This window comes from Pimephales promelas, chromosome 3, assembly GCF_988280905.1.
Source record: "Pimephales promelas chromosome 3, fPimPro1.hap1.1, whole genome shotgun sequence".
NCBI lineage: Eukaryota > Metazoa > Chordata > Actinopteri > Cypriniformes > Leuciscidae > Pimephales > Pimephales promelas.
The window spans coordinates 45,275,237-45,285,236 of NC_142771.1; the positions used below are offsets into that span (position 1 = coordinate 45,275,237).

Here is a 10,000-nt window from a genome sequence, read left to right on the forward strand (position 1 = left end):
TTCTTCAGAAAGCCTGAAAGAGTCTCTTTTTTTTCTTCTTCAAATAGCCCAATTTTGGCAGCAGATTTCGCTTACGGCCATACCACCTTGAGAACGCCCGAACTCGTCTGATCTCGGAAGCTAAGCAGGGTCGGGCCTGGTTAGTACTTGGATGGGAGACCGCCTGGGAATACCAGGTGCTGTAAGCTTTATGTAGTTTACTACCCTAATGTTCTAACCATTCAAATAGCCCAATTTTGGCAGCAGATTTCGCTTACGGCCATACCACCTTGAGAACGCCCGAACTCGTCTGATCTCGGAAGCTAAGCAGGGTCGGGCCTGGTTAGTACTTGGATGGGAGACCGCCTGGGAATACCAGGTGCTGTAAGCTTTATATAGTTTACTACCCTAATGTTCTAACCATTCAAATAGCCCAATTTTGGCAGCAGATTTCGCTTACGGCCATACCACCTTGAGAACGCCCGAACTCGTCTGATCTCGGAAGCTAAGCAGGGTCGGGCCTGGTTAGTACTTGGATGGGAGACCGCCTGGGAATACCAGGTGCTGTAAGCTTTATATAGTTTACTACCCTAATGTTTTAACTATTCAAATAGCCCAATTTTGGCAGCAGATTTCGCTTACGGCCATACCACCTTGAGAACGCCCGAACTCGTCTGATCTCGGAAGCTAAGCAGGGTCGGGCCTGGTTAGTACTTGGATGGGAGACCGCCTGGGAATACCAGGTGCTGTAAGCTTTATATAGTTTACTACCCTAATGTTCTAACCATTCAAATAGCCCAATTTTGGCAGCAGATTTCGCTTACGGCCATACCACCTTGAGAACGCCCGAACTCGTCTGATCTCGGAAGCTAAGCAGGGTCGGGCCTGGTTAGTACTTGGATGGGAGACCGCCTGGGAATACCAGGTGCTGTAAGCTTTATATAGTTTACTACCCTAATGTTTTAACTATTCAAATAGCCCAATTTTGGCAGCAGATTTCGCTTACGGCCATACCACCTTGAGAACGCCCGAACTCGTCTGATCTCGGAAGCTAAGCAGGGTCGGGCCTGGTTAGTACTTGGATGGGAGACCGCCTGGGAATACCAGGTGCTGTAAGCTTTATTGTTTAAAAAAAAAAAAAGAGTCAATGAAATGTTTCAAAAATCCTAAATTGTCTTTTTTCCCCTCAAAATTCCTGAAATAGTCTCTCAGTTTCTTCAGAAAGCCTGAAAGAGTCTCTTTTTTTTCTTCTTCAAATAGCCCAATTTTGGCTGCAGATTTCGCTTACGGCCATACCACCTTGAGAACGCCCGAACTCGTCTGATCTCGGAAGCTAAGCAGGGTCGGGCCTGGTTAGTACTTGGATGGGAGACCGCCTGGGAATACCAGGTGCTGTAAGCTTTATGTAGTTTACTACCCTAATGTTCTAACCATTCAAATAGCCCAATTTTGGCAGCAGATTTCGCTTACGGCCATACCACCTTGAGAACGCCCGAACTCGTCTGATCTCGGAAGCTAAGCAGGGTCGGGCCTGGTTAGTACTTGGATGGGAGACCGCCTGGGAATACCAGGTGCTGTAAGCTTTATGTAGTTTACTACCCTAATGTTCTAACCATTCAAATAGCCCAATTTTGGCAGGAGATTTCGCTTACGACCATACCACCTTGAGAACGCCCGAACTCGTCTGATCTCGGAAGCTAAGCAGGGTCGGGCCTGGTTAGTACTTGGATGGGAGACCGCCTGGGAATACCAGGTGCTGTAAGCTTTAAGTAGTTTACTACCCTAATGTTCTAACCATTCAAATAGCCCAATTTTGGCAGCAGATTTCGCTTACGGCCATACCACCTTGAGAACGCCCGAACTCGTCTGATCTCGGAAGCTAAGCAGGGTCGGGCCTGGTTAGTACTTGGATGGGAGACCGCCTGGGAATACCAGGTGCTGTAAGCTTTATATAGTTTACTACCCTAATGTTCTAACCATTCAAATAGCCCAATTTTGGCAGCAGATTTCGCTTACGGCCATACCACCTTGAGAACGCCCGAACTCGTCTGATCTCGGAAGCTAAGCAGGGTCGGGCCTGGTTAGTACTTGGATGGGAGACCGCCTGGGAATACCAGGTGCTGTAAGCTTTATATAGTTTACTACCCTAATGTTCTAACCATTCAAATAGCCCAATTTTGGCAGCAGATTTCGCTTACGGCCATACCACCTTGAGAACGCCCGAACTCGTCTGGTCTCGGAAGCTAAGCAGGGTCGGGCCTGGTTAGTACTTGGATGGGAGACCGCCTGGGAATACCAGGTGCTGTAAGCTTTATATAGTTTACTACCCTAATGTTCTAACCATTCAAATAGCCCAATTTTGGCAGCAGATTTCGCTTACGGCCATACCACCTTGAGAACGCCCGAACTCGTCTGATCTCGGAAGCTAAGCAGGGTCGGGCCTGGTTAGTACTTGGATGGGAGACCGCCTGGGAATACCAGGTGCTGTAAGCTTTATATAGTTTACTACCCTAATGTTCTAACCATTTAAATAGCCCAATTTTGGCAGCAGATTTCGCTTACGGCCATACCACCTTGAGAACGCCCGAACTCGTCTGGTCTCGGAAGCTAAGCAGGGTTGGGCCTGGTTAGTACTTGGATGGGAGACCGCCTGGGAATACCAGGTGCTGTAAGCTTTATATAGTTTACTACCCTAATGTTCTAACCATTCAAATAGCCCAATTTTGGCAGCAGATTTCGCTTACGGCCATACCACCTTGAGAACGCCCGAACTCGTCTGATCTCGGAAGCTAAGCAGGGTCGGGCCTGGTTAGTACTTGGATGGGAGACCGCCTGGGAATACCAGGTGCTGTAAGCTTTATATAGTTTACTACCCTAATGTTCTAACCATTCAAATAGCCCAATTTTGGCAGCAGATTTCGCTTACGGCCATACCACCTTGAGAACGCCCGAACTCGTCTGATCTCGGAAGCTAAGCAGGGTCGGGCCTGGTTAGTACTTGGATGGGAGACCGCCTGGGAATACCAGGTGCTGTAAGCTTTATATAGTTTACTACCCTAATGTTTTAACTATTCAAATAGCCCAATTTTGGCAGCAGATTTCGCTTACGGCCATACCACCTTGAGAACGCCCGAACTCGTCTGATCTCGGAAGCTAAGCAGGGTCGGGCCTGGTTAGTACTTGGATGGGAGACCGCCTGGGAATACCAGGTGCTGTAAGCTTTATATAGTTTACTACCCTAATGTTCTAACCATTCAAATAGCCCAATTTTGGCAGCAGATTTCGCTTACGGCCATACCACCTTGAGAACGCCCGAACTCGTCTGATCTCGGAAGCTAAGCAGGGTCGGGCCTGGTTAGTACTTGGATGGGAGACCGCCTGGGAATACCAGGTGCTGTAAGCTTTATATAGTTTACTACCCTAATGTTTTAACTATTCAAATAGCCCAATTTTGGCAGCAGATTTCGCTTACGGCCATACCACCTTGAGAACGCCCGAACTCGTCTGATCTCGGAAGCTAAGCAGGGTCGGGCCTGGTTAGTACTTGGATGGGAGACCGCCTGGGAATACCAGGTGCTGTAAGCTTTATTGTTTAAAAAAAAAAAAAGAGTCAATGAAATGTTTCAAAAATCCTAAATTGTCTTTTTTCCCCTCAAAATTCCTGAAATAGTCTCTCAGTTTCTTCAGAAAGCCTGAAAGAGTCTCTTTTTTTTCTTCTTCAAATAGCCCAATTTTGGCTGCAGATTTCGCTTACGGCCATACCACCTTGAGAACGCCCGAACTCGTCTGATCTCGGAAGCTAAGCAGGGTCGGGCCTGGTTAGTACTTGGATGGGAGACCGCCTGGGAATACCAGGTGCTGTAAGCTTTATGTAGTTTACTACCCTAATGTTCTAACCATTCAAATAGCCCAATTTTGGCAGCAGATTTCGCTTACGGCCATACCACCTTGAGAACGCCCGAACTCGTCTGATCTCGGAAGCTAAGCAGGGTCGGGCCTGGTTAGTACTTGGATGGGAGACCGCCTGGGAATACCAGGTGCTGTAAGCTTTATGTAGTTTACTACCCTAATGTTCTAACCATTCAAATAGCCCAATTTTGGCAGGAGATTTCGCTTACGACCATACCACCTTGAGAACGCCCGAACTCGTCTGATCTCGGAAGCTAAGCAGGGTCGGGCCTGGTTAGTACTTGGATGGGAGACCGCCTGGGAATACCAGGTGCTGTAAGCTTTAAGTAGTTTACTACCCTAATGTTCTAACCATTCAAATAGCCCAATTTTGGCAGCAGATTTCGCTTACGGCCATACCACCTTGAGAACGCCCGAACTCGTCTGATCTCGGAAGCTAAGCAGGGTCGGGCCTGGTTAGTACTTGGATGGGAGATCGCCTGGGAATACCAGGTGCTGTAAGCTTTATGTAGTTTACTACCCTAATGTTCTAACCATTCAAATAGCCCAATTTTGGCAGCAGATTTCGCTTACGGCCATACCACCTTGAGAACGCCCGAACTCGTCTGATCTCGGAAGCTAAGCAGGGTCGGGCCTGGTTAGTACTTGGATGGGAGACCGCCTGGGAATACCAGGTGCTGTAAGCTTTATGTAGTTTACTACCCTAATGTTCTAACCATTCAAATAGCCCAATTTTGGCAGGAGATTTCGCTTACGACCATACCACCTTGAGAACGCCCGAACTCGTCTGATCTCGGAAGCTAAGCAGGGTCGGGCCTGGTTAGTACTTGGATGGGAGACCGCCTGGGAATACCAGGTGCTGTAAGCTTTAAGTAGTTTACTACCCTAATGTTCTAACCATTCAAATAGCCCAATTTTGGCAGCAGATTTCGCTTACGGCCATACCACCTTGAGAACGCCCGAACTCGTCTGATCTCGGAAGCTAAGCAGGGTCGGGCCTGGTTAGTACTTGGATGGGAGACCGCCTGGGAATACCAGGTGCTGTAAGCTTTATATAGTTTACTACCGTAATGTTCTAACCATTCAAATAGCCCAATTTTGGCAGCAGATTTCGCTTACGGCCATACCACCTTGAGAACGCCCGAACTCGTCTGATCTCGGAAGCTAAGCAGGGTCGGGCCTGGTTAGTACTTGGATGGGAGACCGCCTGGGAATACCAGGTGCTGTAAGCTTTATATAGTTTACTACCCTAATGTTCTAACCATTCAAATAGCCCAATTTTGGCAGCAGATTTCGCTTACGGCCATACCACCTTGAGAACGCCCGAACTCGTCTGGTCTCGGAAGCTAAGCAGGGTCGGGCCTGGTTAGTACTTGGATGGGAGACCGCCTGGGAATACCAGGTGCTGTAAGCTTTATATAGTTTACTACCCTAATGTTCTAACCATTCAAATAGCCCAATTTTGGCAGCAGATTTCGCTTACGGCCATACCACCTTGAGAACGCCCGAACTCGTCTGATCTCGGAAGCTAAGCAGGGTCGGGCCTGGTTAGTACTTGGATGGGAGACCGCCTGGGAATACCAGGTGCTGTAAGCTTTATATAGTTTACTACCCTAATGTTCTAACCATTCAAATAGCCCAATTTTGGCAGCAGATTTCGCTTACGGCCATACCACCTTGAGAACGCCCGAACTCGTCTGGTCTCGGAAGCTAAGCAGGGTCGGGCCTGGTTAGTACTTGGATGGGAGACCGCCTGGGAATACCAGGTGCTGTAAGCTTTATATAGTTTACTACCCTAATGTTCTAACCATTCAAATAGCCCAATTTTGGCAGCAGATTTCGCTTACGGCCATACCACCTTGAGAACGCCCGAACTCGTCTGATCTCGGAAGCTAAGCAGGGTCGGGCCTGGTTAGTACTTGGATGGGAGACCGCCTGGGAATACCAGGTGCTGTAAGCTTTATATAGTTTACTACCCTAATGTTCTAACCATTCAAATAGCCCAATTTTGGCAGCAGATTTCGCTTACGGCCATACCACCTTGAGAACGCCCGAACTCGTCTGATCTCGGAAGCTAAGCAGGGTCGGGCCTGGTTAGTACTTGGATGGGAGACCGCCTGGGAATACCAGGTGCTGTAAGCTTTATATAGTTTACTACCCTAATGTTTTAACTATTCAAATAGCCCAATTTTGGCAGCAGATTTCGCTTACGGCCATACCACCTTGAGAACGCCCGAACTCGTCTGATCTCGGAAGCTAAGCAGGGTCGGGCCTGGTTAGTACTTGGATGGGAGACCGCCTGGGAATACCAGGTGCTGTAAGCTTTATATAGTTTACTACCCTAATGTTCTAACCATTCAAATAGCCCAATTTTGGCAGCAGATTTCGCTTACGGCCATACCACCTTGAGAACGCCCGAACTCGTCTGATCTCGGAAGCTAAGCAGGGTCGGGCCTGGTTAGTACTTGGATGGGAGACCGCCTGGGAATACCAGGTGCTGTAAGCTTTATATAGTTTACTACCCTAATGTTTTAACTATTCAAATAGCCCAATTTTGGCAGCAGATTTCGCTTACGGCCATACCACCTTGAGAACGCCCGAACTCGTCTGATCTCGGAAGCTAAGCAGGGTCGGGCCTGGTTAGTACTTGGATGGGAGACCGCCTGGGAATACCAGGTGCTGTAAGCTTTATTGTTTAAAAAAAAAAAAAGAGTCAATGAAATGTTTCAAAAATCCTAAATTGTCTTTTTTCCCCTCAAAATTCCTGAAATAGTCTCTCAGTTTCTTCAGAAAGCCTGAAAGAGTCTCTTTTTTTTCTTCTTCAAATAGCCCAATTTTGGCTGCAGATTTCGCTTACGGCCATACCACCTTGAGAACGCCCGAACTCGTCTGATCTCGGAAGCTAAGCAGGGTCGGGCCTGGTTAGTACTTGGATGGGAGACCGCCTGGGAATACCAGGTGCTGTAAGCTTTATGTAGTTTACTACCCTAATGTTCTAACCATTCAAATAGCCCAATTTTGGCAGCAGATTTCGCTTACGGCCATACCACCTTGAGAACGCCCGAACTCGTCTGATCTCGGAAGCTAAGCAGGGTCGGGCCTGGTTAGTACTTGGATGGGAGACCGCCTGGGAATACCAGGTGCTGTAAGCTTTATGTAGTTTACTACCCTAATGTTCTAACCATTCAAATAGCCCAATTTTGGCAGGAGATTTCGCTTACGACCATACCACCTTGAGAACGCCCGAACTCGTCTGATCTCGGAAGCTAAGCAGGGTCGGGCCTGGTTAGTACTTGGATGGGAGACCGCCTGGGAATACCAGGTGCTGTAAGCTTTAAGTAGTTTACTACCCTAATGTTCTAACCATTCAAATAGCCCAATTTTGGCAGCAGATTTCGCTTACGGCCATACCACCTTGAGAACGCCCGAACTCGTCTGATCTCGGAAGCTAAGCAGGGTCGGGCCTGGTTAGTACTTGGATGGGAGACCGCCTGGGAATACCAGGTGCTGTAAGCTTTATATAGTTTACTACCCTAATGTTCTAACCATTCAAATAGCCCAATTTTGGCAGCAGATTTCGCTTACGGCCATACCACCTTGAGAACGCCCGAACTCGTCTGATCTCGGAAGCTAAGCAGGGTCGGGCCTGGTTAGTACTTGGATGGGAGACCGCCTGGGAATACCAGGTGCTGTAAGCTTTATATAGTTTACTACCCTAATGTTCTAACCATTCAAATAGCCCAATTTTGGCAGCAGATTTCGCTTACGGCCATACCACCTTGAGAACGCCCGAACTCGTCTGGTCTCGGAAGCTAAGCAGGGTCGGGCCTGGTTAGTACTTGGATGGGAGACCGCCTGGGAATACCAGGTGCTGTAAGCTTTATATAGTTTACTACCCTAATGTTCTAACCATTCAAATAGCCCAATTTTGGCAGCAGATTTCGCTTACGGCCATACCACCTTGAGAACGCCCGAACTCGTCTGATCTCGGAAGCTAAGCAGGGTCGGGCCTGGTTAGTACTTGGATGGGAGACCGCCTGGGAATACCAGGTGCTGTAAGCTTTATATAGTTTACTACCCTAATGTTCTAACCATTCAAATAGCCCAATTTTGGCAGCAGATTTCGCTTACGGCCATACCACCTTGAGAACGCCCGAACTCGTCTGGTCTCGGAAGCTAAGCAGGGTCGGGCCTGGTTAGTACTTGGATGGGAGACCGCCTGGGAATACCAGGTGCTGTAAGCTTTATATAGTTTACTACCCTAATGTTCTAACCATTCAAATAGCCCAATTTTGGCAGCAGATTTCGCTTACGGCCATACCACCTTGAGAACGCCCGAACTCGTCTGATCTCGGAAGCTAAGCAGGGTCGGGCCTGGTTAGTACTTGGATGGGAGACCGCCTGGGAATACCAGGTGCTGTAAGCTTTATATAGTTTACTACCCTAATGTTCTAACCATTCAAATAGCCCAATTTTGGCAGCAGATTTCGCTTACGGCCATACCACCTTGAGAACGCCCGAACTCGTCTGATCTCGGAAGCTAAGCAGGGTCGGGCCTGGTTAGTACTTGGATGGGAGACCGCCTGGGAATACCAGGTGCTGTAAGCTTTATATAGTTTACTACCCTAATGTTTTAACTATTCAAATAGCCCAATTTTGGCAGCAGATTTCGCTTACGGCCATACCACCTTGAGAACGCCCGAACTCGTCTGATCTCGGAAGCTAAGCAGGGTCGGGCCTGGTTAGTACTTGGATGGGAGACCGCCTGGGAATACCAGGTGCTGTAAGCTTTATATAGTTTACTACCCTAATGTTCTAACCATTCAAATAGCCCAATTTTGGCAGCAGATTTCGCTTACGGCCATACCACCTTGAGAACGCCCGAACTCGTCTGATCTCGGAAGCTAAGCAGGGTCGGGCCTGGTTAGTACTTGGATGGGAGACCGCCTGGGAATACCAGGTGCTGTAAGCTTTATATAGTTTACTACCCTAATGTTTTAACTATTCAAATAGCCCAATTTTGGCAGCAGATTTCGCTTACGGCCATACCACCTTGAGAACGCCCGAACTCGTCTGATCTCGGAAGCTAAGCAGGGTCGGGCCTGGTTAGTACTTGGATGGGAGACCGCCTGGGAATACCAGGTGCTGTAAGCTTTATATAGTTTACTACCCTAATGTTCTAACCATTCAAATAGCCCAATTTTGGCAGCAGATTTCGCTTACGGCCATACCACCTTGAGAACGCCCGAACTCGTCTGATCTCGGAAGCTAAGCAGGGTCGGGCCTGGTTAGTACTTGGATGGGAGACCGCCTGGGAATACCAGGTGCTGTAAGCTTTATATAGTTTACTACCCTAATGTTTTAACTATTCAAATAGCCCAATTTTGGCAGCAGATTTCGCTTACGGCCATACCACCTTGAGAACGCCCGAACTCGTCTGATCTCGGAAGCTAAGCAGGGTCGGGCCTGGTTAGTACTTGGATGGGAGACCGCCTGGGAATACCAGGTGCTGTAAGCTTTATATAGTTTACTACCCTAATGTTTTAACTATTCAAATAGCCCAATTTTGGCAGCAGATTTCGCTTACGGCCATACCACCTTGAGAACGCCCGAACTCGTCTGATCTCGGAAGCTAAGCAGGGTCGGGCCTGGTTAGTACTTGGATGGGAGACCGCCTGGGAATACCAGGTGCTGTAAGCTTTAAGTAGTTTACTACCCTAATGTTCTAACCATTCAAATAGCCCAATTTTGGCAGCAGATTTCGCTTACGGCCATACCACCTTGAGAACGCCCGAACTCGTCTGATCTCGGAAGCTAAGCAGGGTCGGGCCTGGTTAGTAGTTGGATGGGAGACCGCCTGGGAATACCAGGTGCTGTAAGCTTTATATAGTTTACTACCCTAATGTTCTAACCATTCAAATAGCCCAATTTTGGCAGCAGATTTCGCTTACGGCCATACCACCTTGAGAACGCCCGAACTCGTCTGATCTCGGAAGCTAAGCAGGGTCGGGCCTGGTTAGTACTTGGATGGGAGACCGCCTGGGAATACCAGGTGCTGTAAGCTTTATATAGTTTACTACCCTAATGTTCTAACCATTCAAATAGCCCAATT

General features: G+C 48.1%; 53 non-coding genes across 53 annotated transcripts; all 53 read left to right on the forward strand.

The window, feature by feature from the left end:
• The first annotated feature begins 69 nt into the window (after nucleotides 1-69).
• Nucleotides 70-188, forward strand: LOC148984944 (5S ribosomal RNA). The gene has a single exon (XR_016165493.1). It is a non-coding gene; the product is annotated as a 5S ribosomal RNA (ribosomal RNA).
• Nucleotides 189-251: 63 nt separating this feature from the next.
• LOC148984945 (5S ribosomal RNA) lies at nucleotides 252-370 on the forward strand. The gene has a single exon (XR_016165494.1). It is a non-coding gene; the product is annotated as a 5S ribosomal RNA (ribosomal RNA).
• A 63-nt stretch (nucleotides 371-433) lies between these two features.
• On the forward strand, nucleotides 434-552 carry LOC148984946 (5S ribosomal RNA). Its single transcript, XR_016165495.1, has one exon. It is a non-coding gene; the product is annotated as a 5S ribosomal RNA (ribosomal RNA).
• A 63-nt stretch (nucleotides 553-615) lies between these two features.
• LOC148984947 (5S ribosomal RNA) lies at nucleotides 616-734 on the forward strand. The gene has a single exon (XR_016165496.1). It is a non-coding gene; the product is annotated as a 5S ribosomal RNA (ribosomal RNA).
• A 63-nt stretch (nucleotides 735-797) lies between these two features.
• Nucleotides 798-916, forward strand: LOC148984948 (5S ribosomal RNA). Its single transcript, XR_016165497.1, has one exon. It is a non-coding gene; the product is annotated as a 5S ribosomal RNA (ribosomal RNA).
• Nucleotides 917-979: 63 nt separating this feature from the next.
• Nucleotides 980-1,098, forward strand: LOC148984949 (5S ribosomal RNA). The gene has a single exon (XR_016165498.1). It is a non-coding gene; the product is annotated as a 5S ribosomal RNA (ribosomal RNA).
• Nucleotides 1,099-1,261: 163 nt separating this feature from the next.
• On the forward strand, nucleotides 1,262-1,380 carry LOC148984950 (5S ribosomal RNA). The gene has a single exon (XR_016165499.1). It is a non-coding gene; the product is annotated as a 5S ribosomal RNA (ribosomal RNA).
• A 63-nt stretch (nucleotides 1,381-1,443) lies between these two features.
• LOC148984951 (5S ribosomal RNA) lies at nucleotides 1,444-1,562 on the forward strand. The gene has a single exon (XR_016165501.1). It is a non-coding gene; the product is annotated as a 5S ribosomal RNA (ribosomal RNA).
• A 63-nt stretch (nucleotides 1,563-1,625) lies between these two features.
• LOC148984952 (5S ribosomal RNA) lies at nucleotides 1,626-1,744 on the forward strand. Its single transcript, XR_016162734.1, has one exon. It is a non-coding gene; the product is annotated as a 5S ribosomal RNA (ribosomal RNA).
• A 63-nt stretch (nucleotides 1,745-1,807) lies between these two features.
• Nucleotides 1,808-1,926, forward strand: LOC148984953 (5S ribosomal RNA). The gene has a single exon (XR_016165502.1). It is a non-coding gene; the product is annotated as a 5S ribosomal RNA (ribosomal RNA).
• A 63-nt stretch (nucleotides 1,927-1,989) lies between these two features.
• Nucleotides 1,990-2,108, forward strand: LOC148984954 (5S ribosomal RNA). The gene has a single exon (XR_016165503.1). It is a non-coding gene; the product is annotated as a 5S ribosomal RNA (ribosomal RNA).
• A 63-nt stretch (nucleotides 2,109-2,171) lies between these two features.
• On the forward strand, nucleotides 2,172-2,290 carry LOC148984955 (5S ribosomal RNA). The gene has a single exon (XR_016161038.1). It is a non-coding gene; the product is annotated as a 5S ribosomal RNA (ribosomal RNA).
• A 63-nt stretch (nucleotides 2,291-2,353) lies between these two features.
• Nucleotides 2,354-2,472, forward strand: LOC148984956 (5S ribosomal RNA). The gene has a single exon (XR_016165504.1). It is a non-coding gene; the product is annotated as a 5S ribosomal RNA (ribosomal RNA).
• A 63-nt stretch (nucleotides 2,473-2,535) lies between these two features.
• LOC148984957 (5S ribosomal RNA) lies at nucleotides 2,536-2,654 on the forward strand. The gene has a single exon (XR_016160339.1). It is a non-coding gene; the product is annotated as a 5S ribosomal RNA (ribosomal RNA).
• Nucleotides 2,655-2,717: 63 nt separating this feature from the next.
• LOC148984958 (5S ribosomal RNA) lies at nucleotides 2,718-2,836 on the forward strand. Its single transcript, XR_016165505.1, has one exon. It is a non-coding gene; the product is annotated as a 5S ribosomal RNA (ribosomal RNA).
• Nucleotides 2,837-2,899: 63 nt separating this feature from the next.
• LOC148984959 (5S ribosomal RNA) lies at nucleotides 2,900-3,018 on the forward strand. Its single transcript, XR_016165506.1, has one exon. It is a non-coding gene; the product is annotated as a 5S ribosomal RNA (ribosomal RNA).
• A 63-nt stretch (nucleotides 3,019-3,081) lies between these two features.
• LOC148984960 (5S ribosomal RNA) lies at nucleotides 3,082-3,200 on the forward strand. The gene has a single exon (XR_016165507.1). It is a non-coding gene; the product is annotated as a 5S ribosomal RNA (ribosomal RNA).
• Nucleotides 3,201-3,263: 63 nt separating this feature from the next.
• LOC148984961 (5S ribosomal RNA) lies at nucleotides 3,264-3,382 on the forward strand. The gene has a single exon (XR_016165508.1). It is a non-coding gene; the product is annotated as a 5S ribosomal RNA (ribosomal RNA).
• Nucleotides 3,383-3,445: 63 nt separating this feature from the next.
• Nucleotides 3,446-3,564, forward strand: LOC148984962 (5S ribosomal RNA). The gene has a single exon (XR_016165509.1). It is a non-coding gene; the product is annotated as a 5S ribosomal RNA (ribosomal RNA).
• A 163-nt stretch (nucleotides 3,565-3,727) lies between these two features.
• Nucleotides 3,728-3,846, forward strand: LOC148984963 (5S ribosomal RNA). Its single transcript, XR_016165510.1, has one exon. It is a non-coding gene; the product is annotated as a 5S ribosomal RNA (ribosomal RNA).
• Nucleotides 3,847-3,909: 63 nt separating this feature from the next.
• Nucleotides 3,910-4,028, forward strand: LOC148984964 (5S ribosomal RNA). Its single transcript, XR_016165512.1, has one exon. It is a non-coding gene; the product is annotated as a 5S ribosomal RNA (ribosomal RNA).
• A 63-nt stretch (nucleotides 4,029-4,091) lies between these two features.
• LOC148984965 (5S ribosomal RNA) lies at nucleotides 4,092-4,210 on the forward strand. The gene has a single exon (XR_016162735.1). It is a non-coding gene; the product is annotated as a 5S ribosomal RNA (ribosomal RNA).
• Nucleotides 4,211-4,273: 63 nt separating this feature from the next.
• On the forward strand, nucleotides 4,274-4,392 carry LOC148984966 (5S ribosomal RNA). The gene has a single exon (XR_016162022.1). It is a non-coding gene; the product is annotated as a 5S ribosomal RNA (ribosomal RNA).
• Nucleotides 4,393-4,455: 63 nt separating this feature from the next.
• LOC148984967 (5S ribosomal RNA) lies at nucleotides 4,456-4,574 on the forward strand. The gene has a single exon (XR_016165513.1). It is a non-coding gene; the product is annotated as a 5S ribosomal RNA (ribosomal RNA).
• Nucleotides 4,575-4,637: 63 nt separating this feature from the next.
• On the forward strand, nucleotides 4,638-4,756 carry LOC148984968 (5S ribosomal RNA). Its single transcript, XR_016162736.1, has one exon. It is a non-coding gene; the product is annotated as a 5S ribosomal RNA (ribosomal RNA).
• A 63-nt stretch (nucleotides 4,757-4,819) lies between these two features.
• On the forward strand, nucleotides 4,820-4,938 carry LOC148984969 (5S ribosomal RNA). Its single transcript, XR_016165514.1, has one exon. It is a non-coding gene; the product is annotated as a 5S ribosomal RNA (ribosomal RNA).
• A 63-nt stretch (nucleotides 4,939-5,001) lies between these two features.
• Nucleotides 5,002-5,120, forward strand: LOC148984970 (5S ribosomal RNA). Its single transcript, XR_016165515.1, has one exon. It is a non-coding gene; the product is annotated as a 5S ribosomal RNA (ribosomal RNA).
• Nucleotides 5,121-5,183: 63 nt separating this feature from the next.
• Nucleotides 5,184-5,302, forward strand: LOC148984971 (5S ribosomal RNA). Its single transcript, XR_016161039.1, has one exon. It is a non-coding gene; the product is annotated as a 5S ribosomal RNA (ribosomal RNA).
• A 63-nt stretch (nucleotides 5,303-5,365) lies between these two features.
• Nucleotides 5,366-5,484, forward strand: LOC148984972 (5S ribosomal RNA). Its single transcript, XR_016165517.1, has one exon. It is a non-coding gene; the product is annotated as a 5S ribosomal RNA (ribosomal RNA).
• Nucleotides 5,485-5,547: 63 nt separating this feature from the next.
• LOC148984973 (5S ribosomal RNA) lies at nucleotides 5,548-5,666 on the forward strand. Its single transcript, XR_016161040.1, has one exon. It is a non-coding gene; the product is annotated as a 5S ribosomal RNA (ribosomal RNA).
• Nucleotides 5,667-5,729: 63 nt separating this feature from the next.
• LOC148984974 (5S ribosomal RNA) lies at nucleotides 5,730-5,848 on the forward strand. The gene has a single exon (XR_016165518.1). It is a non-coding gene; the product is annotated as a 5S ribosomal RNA (ribosomal RNA).
• Nucleotides 5,849-5,911: 63 nt separating this feature from the next.
• Nucleotides 5,912-6,030, forward strand: LOC148984975 (5S ribosomal RNA). Its single transcript, XR_016165519.1, has one exon. It is a non-coding gene; the product is annotated as a 5S ribosomal RNA (ribosomal RNA).
• A 63-nt stretch (nucleotides 6,031-6,093) lies between these two features.
• On the forward strand, nucleotides 6,094-6,212 carry LOC148984976 (5S ribosomal RNA). Its single transcript, XR_016165520.1, has one exon. It is a non-coding gene; the product is annotated as a 5S ribosomal RNA (ribosomal RNA).
• A 63-nt stretch (nucleotides 6,213-6,275) lies between these two features.
• Nucleotides 6,276-6,394, forward strand: LOC148984977 (5S ribosomal RNA). The gene has a single exon (XR_016165521.1). It is a non-coding gene; the product is annotated as a 5S ribosomal RNA (ribosomal RNA).
• Nucleotides 6,395-6,457: 63 nt separating this feature from the next.
• LOC148984978 (5S ribosomal RNA) lies at nucleotides 6,458-6,576 on the forward strand. Its single transcript, XR_016165522.1, has one exon. It is a non-coding gene; the product is annotated as a 5S ribosomal RNA (ribosomal RNA).
• Nucleotides 6,577-6,739: 163 nt separating this feature from the next.
• On the forward strand, nucleotides 6,740-6,858 carry LOC148984979 (5S ribosomal RNA). Its single transcript, XR_016165524.1, has one exon. It is a non-coding gene; the product is annotated as a 5S ribosomal RNA (ribosomal RNA).
• Nucleotides 6,859-6,921: 63 nt separating this feature from the next.
• LOC148984980 (5S ribosomal RNA) lies at nucleotides 6,922-7,040 on the forward strand. The gene has a single exon (XR_016165525.1). It is a non-coding gene; the product is annotated as a 5S ribosomal RNA (ribosomal RNA).
• A 63-nt stretch (nucleotides 7,041-7,103) lies between these two features.
• LOC148984981 (5S ribosomal RNA) lies at nucleotides 7,104-7,222 on the forward strand. Its single transcript, XR_016162737.1, has one exon. It is a non-coding gene; the product is annotated as a 5S ribosomal RNA (ribosomal RNA).
• A 63-nt stretch (nucleotides 7,223-7,285) lies between these two features.
• Nucleotides 7,286-7,404, forward strand: LOC148984982 (5S ribosomal RNA). Its single transcript, XR_016165526.1, has one exon. It is a non-coding gene; the product is annotated as a 5S ribosomal RNA (ribosomal RNA).
• A 63-nt stretch (nucleotides 7,405-7,467) lies between these two features.
• LOC148984983 (5S ribosomal RNA) lies at nucleotides 7,468-7,586 on the forward strand. Its single transcript, XR_016165527.1, has one exon. It is a non-coding gene; the product is annotated as a 5S ribosomal RNA (ribosomal RNA).
• Nucleotides 7,587-7,649: 63 nt separating this feature from the next.
• Nucleotides 7,650-7,768, forward strand: LOC148984984 (5S ribosomal RNA). The gene has a single exon (XR_016161041.1). It is a non-coding gene; the product is annotated as a 5S ribosomal RNA (ribosomal RNA).
• A 63-nt stretch (nucleotides 7,769-7,831) lies between these two features.
• Nucleotides 7,832-7,950, forward strand: LOC148984985 (5S ribosomal RNA). Its single transcript, XR_016165528.1, has one exon. It is a non-coding gene; the product is annotated as a 5S ribosomal RNA (ribosomal RNA).
• Nucleotides 7,951-8,013: 63 nt separating this feature from the next.
• LOC148984986 (5S ribosomal RNA) lies at nucleotides 8,014-8,132 on the forward strand. Its single transcript, XR_016161042.1, has one exon. It is a non-coding gene; the product is annotated as a 5S ribosomal RNA (ribosomal RNA).
• Nucleotides 8,133-8,195: 63 nt separating this feature from the next.
• Nucleotides 8,196-8,314, forward strand: LOC148984987 (5S ribosomal RNA). The gene has a single exon (XR_016165529.1). It is a non-coding gene; the product is annotated as a 5S ribosomal RNA (ribosomal RNA).
• A 63-nt stretch (nucleotides 8,315-8,377) lies between these two features.
• Nucleotides 8,378-8,496, forward strand: LOC148984988 (5S ribosomal RNA). Its single transcript, XR_016165530.1, has one exon. It is a non-coding gene; the product is annotated as a 5S ribosomal RNA (ribosomal RNA).
• Nucleotides 8,497-8,559: 63 nt separating this feature from the next.
• On the forward strand, nucleotides 8,560-8,678 carry LOC148984989 (5S ribosomal RNA). The gene has a single exon (XR_016165531.1). It is a non-coding gene; the product is annotated as a 5S ribosomal RNA (ribosomal RNA).
• A 63-nt stretch (nucleotides 8,679-8,741) lies between these two features.
• Nucleotides 8,742-8,860, forward strand: LOC148984990 (5S ribosomal RNA). Its single transcript, XR_016165532.1, has one exon. It is a non-coding gene; the product is annotated as a 5S ribosomal RNA (ribosomal RNA).
• Nucleotides 8,861-8,923: 63 nt separating this feature from the next.
• On the forward strand, nucleotides 8,924-9,042 carry LOC148984991 (5S ribosomal RNA). Its single transcript, XR_016165533.1, has one exon. It is a non-coding gene; the product is annotated as a 5S ribosomal RNA (ribosomal RNA).
• Nucleotides 9,043-9,105: 63 nt separating this feature from the next.
• On the forward strand, nucleotides 9,106-9,224 carry LOC148984992 (5S ribosomal RNA). The gene has a single exon (XR_016165535.1). It is a non-coding gene; the product is annotated as a 5S ribosomal RNA (ribosomal RNA).
• A 63-nt stretch (nucleotides 9,225-9,287) lies between these two features.
• LOC148984993 (5S ribosomal RNA) lies at nucleotides 9,288-9,406 on the forward strand. The gene has a single exon (XR_016165536.1). It is a non-coding gene; the product is annotated as a 5S ribosomal RNA (ribosomal RNA).
• Nucleotides 9,407-9,469: 63 nt separating this feature from the next.
• LOC148984994 (5S ribosomal RNA) lies at nucleotides 9,470-9,588 on the forward strand. The gene has a single exon (XR_016165537.1). It is a non-coding gene; the product is annotated as a 5S ribosomal RNA (ribosomal RNA).
• A 63-nt stretch (nucleotides 9,589-9,651) lies between these two features.
• On the forward strand, nucleotides 9,652-9,770 carry LOC148984995 (5S ribosomal RNA). The gene has a single exon (XR_016161555.1). It is a non-coding gene; the product is annotated as a 5S ribosomal RNA (ribosomal RNA).
• A 63-nt stretch (nucleotides 9,771-9,833) lies between these two features.
• Nucleotides 9,834-9,952, forward strand: LOC148984996 (5S ribosomal RNA). Its single transcript, XR_016165538.1, has one exon. It is a non-coding gene; the product is annotated as a 5S ribosomal RNA (ribosomal RNA).
• Nucleotides 9,953-10,000: the final 48 nt, after the last annotated feature.